Raw genomic sequence first — 8,722 nt, forward strand, 5'->3', positions numbered from 1 at the left:
TCATTTCTAGGCTTAGTGTCTTATTATCGTCGCTTCATTCCCCATTTCGCTAAATTAGCAAAGCCCCTTACCAGCCTTCTCAAAAAGGACGTTCCTTTCAAATGGGAAAATGAACAAATGCTAGCTTTCGAATCCTTAAAAGATAAACTCGTAAATGCTCCTATTTTAGCATATCCAGATTTTTCACGGCCATTCCTATTAACGTGTGACGCTTCAAATTTCGCCATGTCTGCCATCCTGTCCCAAGGCCCAATTGGACAGGATCGTCCAATTGCATTCGCTTCACGCAGTTTGAACAAAGCCGAAAGTAATTATAGCGTCACAGAAAAAGAATGTCTAGCAATCATTTTCGGAACAAAGACCTTCAGACCGTATATCTACGGTCATCGTTTCACAATCATTACCGATCACAAGCCTGCAATGGCTTTTCAATTGCAAGGATCCAGATTCCCGCCTAGTTCATTGGCGTCTTAAACTTGAGGAATTCGAGTATGAAATTCAGTATAAAAAGGGTAAATTTAATGTAAATGCCGATGCCCTATCTAGATATCCTGTTAATCCCGTCCTTCCTGAAAATGACGTAGATTCAAATCAACCTAACAACGGATCTCACATTGATGCGTTAGATAAAGACCTCATGGACCTCCTTGTTTCACCTCCATCGTTTCAGTTAGACAATATTAGTCCAGGTTTTCCCGAATTTGAACTGCCAAGCCCATTAGAGCCTAACCGAAACTTACCTGACCAAACAGTAGAACCACAACCTTCTACGAGCTGGCAAAATCCTGAAACCTTACCTGTAGTCATTCCAAATCCCGAAAATCCTGCTGTTATCCTTGACTCCGAAAATCCTGAAACCTTACCTGGTGGTATCCTTGATCCTGAAATCCCTGTAACCTTACCTGCTACATCACCGAATCCGGAAAGTGCAGAATCACCTGAAATTGTAACAGATGAAAACTATAATAAATTTCTAAAATCACCACCTAGACAATATAATACATACATCAAAGAACGTAACGAAACCTTATTAAAATCAATACAAAGGTTAATCGTAATACCAACCTCTATAGACATGGATGAATCCATGCCATATGCCTGCGATGTCCTCAACAATTGCCCAAATCCTGAACGTGAAGAATTCCTTAAGTTAGAAAAATCACTGTGTTCATTCTTACCGCTAGTAATCGATACCAAGACATACATTTTCTTATTTACAAAGGTTCACCATTTTGACGATCATTCCTATCCAGATATCTTCAAGGCTCTTAAATATTTGCGTGATCAAGTAATGATGACATATCCAACTGTTAATGAAATTGCTATTTCCGATTTTAAGAATCCATTCGATAAGCATTCTTTTGTTAAAATATATAATATTATGTTAACTTATCTCTTTGACGGAACAAATATCATAATTCACATATACAAGAATAATATAATTTATCCAGCCCTTAGTGAAATTCCGAAGATTTTAAAAGAAAATCATGACCTACCAATTGCGGGACATTTAGGTTGCTCAAGAACACTGAAACGAATTAAGGAAAAGTATTATAGACTACAAGCCCGCATAGGACAAAAATATGGGTCAAATGAACCACCAGGGGACATATCTAGAACGATAGCAGAGCAAAAAATAATAAAATTCATCACTATGCCGTCACTTGTAAGCTGTCCAACTGAGTGCAGATGAGAATTGAAAAGTACAGGTAGACTCGGTAAATTTTGGTCATATATTTTTGTACGGCATTCTTAACCATCGATAGATCCATTAAAAATAATAAGGAACCGCTCAGTGCCGTACAAAAATGGTGGTCCACCAAGTCGGAATTTTTATTTAATTTCCGAGAGTTACCGGGGGTAAATTTGGTCATTTGACCATGTACGGCATCTGTGTCATACTATTGCTATACTGCTTTTAATCCATTATTCCGCAACGCCGTACAAAAATCATGGGGACAAGGGGAAAAAATCGAGAGTTGCAATCCCCTCTCTTTCTCCACTCCACGGGGTCATTTGACCAAGTACGGCTTCGGTTCCAAAACATTATCTAGCACTCAAAAGTACTATTAAAAGCAATGCCGTCAAAAAATAATTGTTCTTTTAAATGTATACCAATAATCATCTTAATTTCATCGAATTCTTGATATAAAGAGCTGTAAGGTCATTTGACCCTGTACGGGAACTTTTTTTTAACATGATTTTGTAAAATTCAATCCCACCAAAAACATTTTCATGTAAAATGTTGCCAAGACGAGTCCATATGACTCGCACTGTCAAAAAGTTATCAGATCTCATGTAGAGCCAAGCTTCAAACACTACACGCCCTAACTCTACAAGGCCTAACTTCACAAACTCTACACCTTAGTCAAAATATGTGGCCTGGCCATTTCGCTACATTCACATCGGCGTTAGGTGAAAAATTAATTCACTGTTCATTACTTTTGTGTTATACAATAGTTCTTGTAGTAACGAACGGCCAAGCCACATATTTTGACTAAGGTGTAGAGTTTGTGAAGTTAGGCCTTGTAGAGTTAGGGCGTGTAGTGTTTGAAGCTTGGCTCTACATGAGATCTGATAACTTTTTGACAGTGCGAGTCATATGGACTCGTCTTGGCAACATTTTACATGAAAATGTTTTTGGTGGGATTTCATTTCTTTTTGTAAGTTGTTTGTAACAATTTTATTTTTTATTTTTAGCTACTGTGTGGACGTAAGAGGCAGGAGACGTTCGCAACACTTCTATTCATTCATATTTATATGATCTGATCTGAAGTATATGTCTCAATATATGTCGATTAAATTTTTAAATTTTTTTTGAAGTGAAACTTCTTTATCGGGGTTGGACAAAAATTTAGTGTTACATTTTTGCGTTACGCCGTACGCGTGACATTTTTGCGTTACGCCGTACGCGTGACATTTTTGCGTTACGCCATTCTCGTGACATTTTTAAGGTCATAAAGAAGTTTCACTTCTTACGTGTGTACTCTAGTACACGCATACATTTTTTATTTTAACAAGGAGTACCTATACATATATATATCTAGGGGAACCAAGTTTTAGATTATTAGATTAGACCTCTAGCGTCATCAAAATTTAATTTAAAATTACAGGTCTCATACAAACTCCCATCCCCTAGTTTAAGGGGTTGGGGGATGAAAGTTACAAGTTTTATAATTTTTTTGTTGTTTGTGTGCTAATACTAGCTTACATACAAAATTTCAGCTTTCTAGGGCATTAGGAAACACCTTAAGAATTTTGATGATCATCAGTGAGTCAGTGACGAAATTAGCGTTTTTTAGATATAAATAAAATCTGAAGTATAAAAGCTAATGTAATTAAAACTTAATATGTTCAATAAGTCCGCTATTGACAATATATCCCGAAAATTTTGTTGATCTAGCATAATCCAAACCCAAGTTATGAGGGTTCAAAAAAACGTCGAAGCGCTTCGAGAAAAGGTAGGTAGTGCCCGTGCGCGTAGTCGCTTGGCTCGTCTTGGCGGGGGCACTACCGTGCCCCCAGATTGTTGTATAGTATTGCCGTTCAAAAGAAACCGTTCTAAAAAAAGTTATAGAGAAATGCAAAACCAGAAATTTTGTTAAAGTTTAAACATCGTAGATTAATGAAATATAATAGTTTTCTACACTTTATCCGTTGTTTTAAATAGTATTAACATAGATAAATTAGGAAAAAACGATGCCGTACATTTTTGTGCAGACCACATCTTTTAGGCTGATGAAAGCGACGAAAGCTACAATTTTAAGAGTGCTTTATGGCCATTTGATACAGTACGGCATTAACATATTTTTACCCAACTACGGCAAAGCAAAAGGAGGGTTATGGTTGTTTACAGGTCATGTATATATGTTCATCTATTCCCTCGTAACTTCTAAACTACTTATCAGAATTCGACAAATGACATATCATTAGAGGCGTCTGAATTGTTCACTGGATAACCAACGACCAGCTAGCTAAAGGCTATATGGGGTTTCACAAAATCTAATGTGCCGCCCTCTAGCGGACAAAACATACAGAGTAAAAAAATAAAGTTAAGATAAATATGCAGTGTTTGGTATCATTTGAAAGCGCTTTACTTGTACATTTTGAATATGTATATATTACTAGCATTTGCTTGTGACTTTACCTGTATTCATGGACTGATTGCATATAATTCACATCTTTTCGTTCATAGCTTTTTTATTAGTTCATCAATTTAACGGAGTCCATTCCACCTGACTCCGACTTTCCAAGGTGATAATTAACCACCTCGAGCTTCTTAATATTAATGTATATTTATATTTTATTATAAAAATATAAAGCAAACATTTCGTTATATGGATTTTTTTCTTTTTCAGATTTTTCCCCTTTGAACCAACGAAAATGTACGGCACATGAAAAAATATTATCTATGCATAAAATACTTTAAAAATAAATTTATTTCGTGTTGTGTCAAATGACCCCCTGGAGTGGGGAAAGAGAGGGGATTATAACTCTCGATTTTTTCCCCTTGTCCCCATGATTTTTGTACGGCGTTGCGGAATAATGGATTAAAAGCAGTATAGCAATAGTATGACACAGATGCCGTACATGGTCAAATGACCAAATTTACCCCCGGTAACTCTCGGAAATTAAATAAAAATTCCGACTTGGTGGACCACCATTTTTGTACGGCACTGAGCGGTTTCTTATTATTTTTAATGGATCTATCGATGGTTAAGAATGCCGTACAAAAATATATGACCAAAATTTACCGAGTCTACCTGTACTTTTCAATTCTCATCTGCACTCAGTTGGACAGCTTACAAGTGACGGCATAGTGATGAATCTTATTATTTTTTGCTCTGCTATCGTTCTATATATGTCCCCTGGTGGTTCATTTGACCCATATTTTTGTCCTATGCGGGCTTGTAGTCTATTATTGTAAAAACATGGGCTCTGACGTTGAAAATTACATCAAAAACTGTCAACTGTGTCAGGCAAATAAAGCCCTACGTAAAACAAATAGAGCGCCAATGGTTATAACGTCGACGTCAACATCACCGTTTGAAAGGTTAGCAATTGATATAGTAGTACGCAAGGCGCGTTAGAAAGGTCTCATTCTACGCTAAAAGAATATTTAAAATCTTATGTAAACGAAAATCAAGATAATTGGCCGCGTTATGTATTCACTTCAATGTTAGCATATAACTCCGCCGTACATTCCACAACTCATTATTCACCGTATGAATTATTATTTGGTCACAAACCTCATATCCCTAGCTCTATATACGATAGTTCAAATACTACTTACCCGGAATACGTAAAAATGCTACAGCATAGAATGAAACATTCGAGAGATAAGGCTCTAGAATTTATCAACAAATCTAAAATAAATTCCATAAATTATTATGATACACACACTCGGGTTGTTCAATATAAGGTAGGCGATTACGTTTTATTAAAGAATCATTTAAGGCTGCGAAAAGCCCTATCACCAATATGGAAAGGTCCTTACAAAGTTGTGAAAATTAATGGAAATCATACACTAACATTATTGATAAACAGGCGCCACGTAACCCATCACTATGATGAAGTCAAGCTAGCTAATTGCCCCGGCGACGCCTAAATTATAAATTGTATTATCTTAAGTATATCTTAGTTATACCAAAATATATTGTTTTATTATTATGCGTAATTTAATTAATGTGCGTGACGCATAAACGTACTTTATACCTAGTTCTCTTCATCCCAGACATTAATATAATCATCATAGATAAATACTAGATTTAATTATAAATATTATACACTCTATTTCCAGTGCAATGGCCCATGGTCACCCCGAATATGTACATCGAATCAACTCCAGTTCCGGTGTTTATTTTGACCCGATTGGGAAATTAAATATTAATGTAGGCTATTTAGATATATCTTATATAAATCCGCATATAGCGAATGTTAACTCGTTTTTAAGCACATTACGTTTCATATGTTACAAAATCCAGGCTCATTATCCTAATAACACTGAATGTAGTTATATACTAAAACCTCTCAAAACCCGATATAATGACATAGTATCGGAGTATTCTTCTTTTTCTCACTTGATCAGTAGTAAGTTCAAACGAGGGGCTTGGTTTGCTGGTATTGGCACACTCTCCAAAACAATATTTGGCACTTTAGACGAAAATGATGCAGTAAAATATGATAACGCTATACAAGCTGTACAGAATAACGAGAAAAAACTGAGCTCATTACTAAAAGAAAATATTTTAGTCACATCTTTTACCTTTTCTAAATTCAATTCAACATTATATGATATAAAAAGTAATGAGGCCAGTCTCGCAGAAGCTATCGACAAACTCTCTTCTCAATTTCAGAATTTTTCAAATCTTTCAATTAACTTAAATATTAAATCAAAAATTGATAATATATTAGCTCGTCTCGAAGCGTCAATGCTGACGATATCATTCCGATTAGAAGACATAACAAATGCTATCCTATTCAGTACACAAAACATTTTACATCCGGCTATATTAACTCCCACGCAACTGTACCAAGAGCTTGTCGATAACTATAGACACATACCCGTAGATCGTAAGTTACCTTTAAGTATAGAATTAAATAATATACATTTGTTATTAAACATCTCTAAAGTTATTTGCTATAGTTTTAATAACAAGATCATTTTTGTTTTACGAATTCCGTTAGTTGCCATACAAGATTACAAATTATTTCACTGTTTAGCCTTACCTACTCCGCATAATGGAGATAAACCTAATTCCTTTAGTTATGTAATTCCTAATATTAAGTACATCGCAATAACCACTGATAATTCATTATACTGCACATTAAATTCTATCAAATATTGCACCGTTATAAACCCAAATGAGCTCATATGTGACGTCACGAGTGTATACTCAACAACTTCAAATCCTCGGTGCGAAAGTGAACTATTAACAAATGCCGTAAGCGCCCTACCAGTCCAGTGTCGTACAGATTTTATATTCGGAAATGTAACAATTTGGCAACCTATTTCTAATTATAACTGGATTTACGTGCAATTCCCAAAAGATAAATTATTTGTAGAATGCCGCAATAGAAAATATTAACCATTTCAGGAACGGGTATCCTGAATATCCCAAATGACTGTGTAGCTCATAATAAAAATATTCGGCTTATACCTAAGTTCAAAGACATGTTTTTAAATGTAACGCTTGCTAATTCCGACTTTAATATAATTAATGACTCATGCTGTAATAATATAAGTAAATTTAAAACTGAAAGGAATAATGAGCCTCCTATGCATTTAAAGGATATTAATTTAGACATTTTTACAGTAAAATCAAAACGTAAATTTGAAACGATTTCGGACGACATAGACGAAATGATTAACCAACATCAAATAATTAAATATGAGACCCATTATTCTATAATTTTAGTTCTAGTAATAAGTATAATAATTATATTTCTATTTTATAAATTAGCCGTATACTTCAAAACCGGCAACTGTCCTCGTTTCCTTCACACACCGCCTGAACCTGAAAATATTCCAATACCAAATGTCCAAGAAACCCCTCCGAGAAAATCCGTTTCATTAGAGAGTTCAACCCCTTTACCTAAGTCCGGACCTAGCACCAGAATTAATTATTAATTTCGTATTTTTCCTTTAGTTCCGCTCCAAATCTAAACTACGTAATGTTTTAACCCCGTAGTTTAGACTACCCCCGGGAGGTGTTATATTCCGAGACTGTATACATTAATGCATACAGCCATCCCTCTAACTATCCCGTCAGCACATTCCTTTCCCGCCATATTCCTTACGCAGTCTACTTCCAACATCCTAAGGGTACGGTTGCCGGCAAATCCATATAAGTCTGTGTATTAATCTTAGGCTTAGGCGATAAAAAAAAAAATAAAAATAATCATTGTGTTGTAAACTAAGTTTTAAATAATAAAATCTTTTTTTAAAAAGAGGTTTATTTCACCTCCCGTAACAGTTCGCATGGAATTCGAAAAAAGGGCGACAAACTCATTATTTGCGGTTGGTACAGTAGCTGTTTCTAGGAGTTGAACCGCAAAATTAAGTTTGTTTTGCATTGTTCATAGAGGTAGCTTTCACAATGTGAAAATAAAAGTAGTCTTAGAAGTGTACCTGTAACTGTTTCAGTTGAAGCTTCTGGAAGTGGCAGTGTCACCTGTGGTAATGAATGATCTAAATCAGGAGCAGGCACAGTGACCACTTGTGTTGAATGTTGCAGGTGATAAATCACCTGCAACAGTGAAAATTTTAAATTATATATGTTGTTACATCAGGATGGGTACCTTAACATTATCCACTATGCAACTATGATATGTAGGGTAAAGCAGCTAGTGAAATTACTAGCATGTGATACTGAAGAACTTATACCTCAAGGTGGTCACCACTTACCATCCACCAAGGGCAATAAAAAAACTACTACCTACTTACAAAATAACCATGGGGAATAAACTTGCCTTACACAAAACTCGACACATAGTTGCAGTAGCAGATGTGGAGCAAATTAAAGGGAGTTATTAAGGCAGCTTTCACTTACCGTGAAGATGTAGTGTAGGAATAGCCATATAATTTAATCGATTATTCCGATTCTTATCACAATCACGGAAATGAATATCACAGATAGAGACCTTCTTCTTATAATATTCATATCATCATCATCTGATGGTGTTTCCAATTTGCCACCAACAATATGAACCCAGGCCTTGA

At 35.4% G+C, this 8,722-nt stretch overlaps 1 pseudogene; it reads left to right on the plus strand.

The window, feature by feature from the left end:
• The first annotated feature begins 225 nt into the window (after nt 1-225).
• On the plus strand, nt 226-7,630 carry LOC149910815 (uncharacterized; annotated as a pseudogene).
• Nucleotides 7,631-8,722: the final 1,092 nt, after the last annotated feature.

Source organism: Colias eurytheme, chromosome 1 (genome assembly GCF_061535395.1).
Source record: "Colias eurytheme isolate Ceu_HAF_F1 chromosome 1, ilColEury1 Martin Lab GWU primary, whole genome shotgun sequence".
In the NCBI taxonomy this organism is placed as follows: domain Eukaryota; kingdom Metazoa; phylum Arthropoda; class Insecta; order Lepidoptera; family Pieridae; genus Colias; species Colias eurytheme.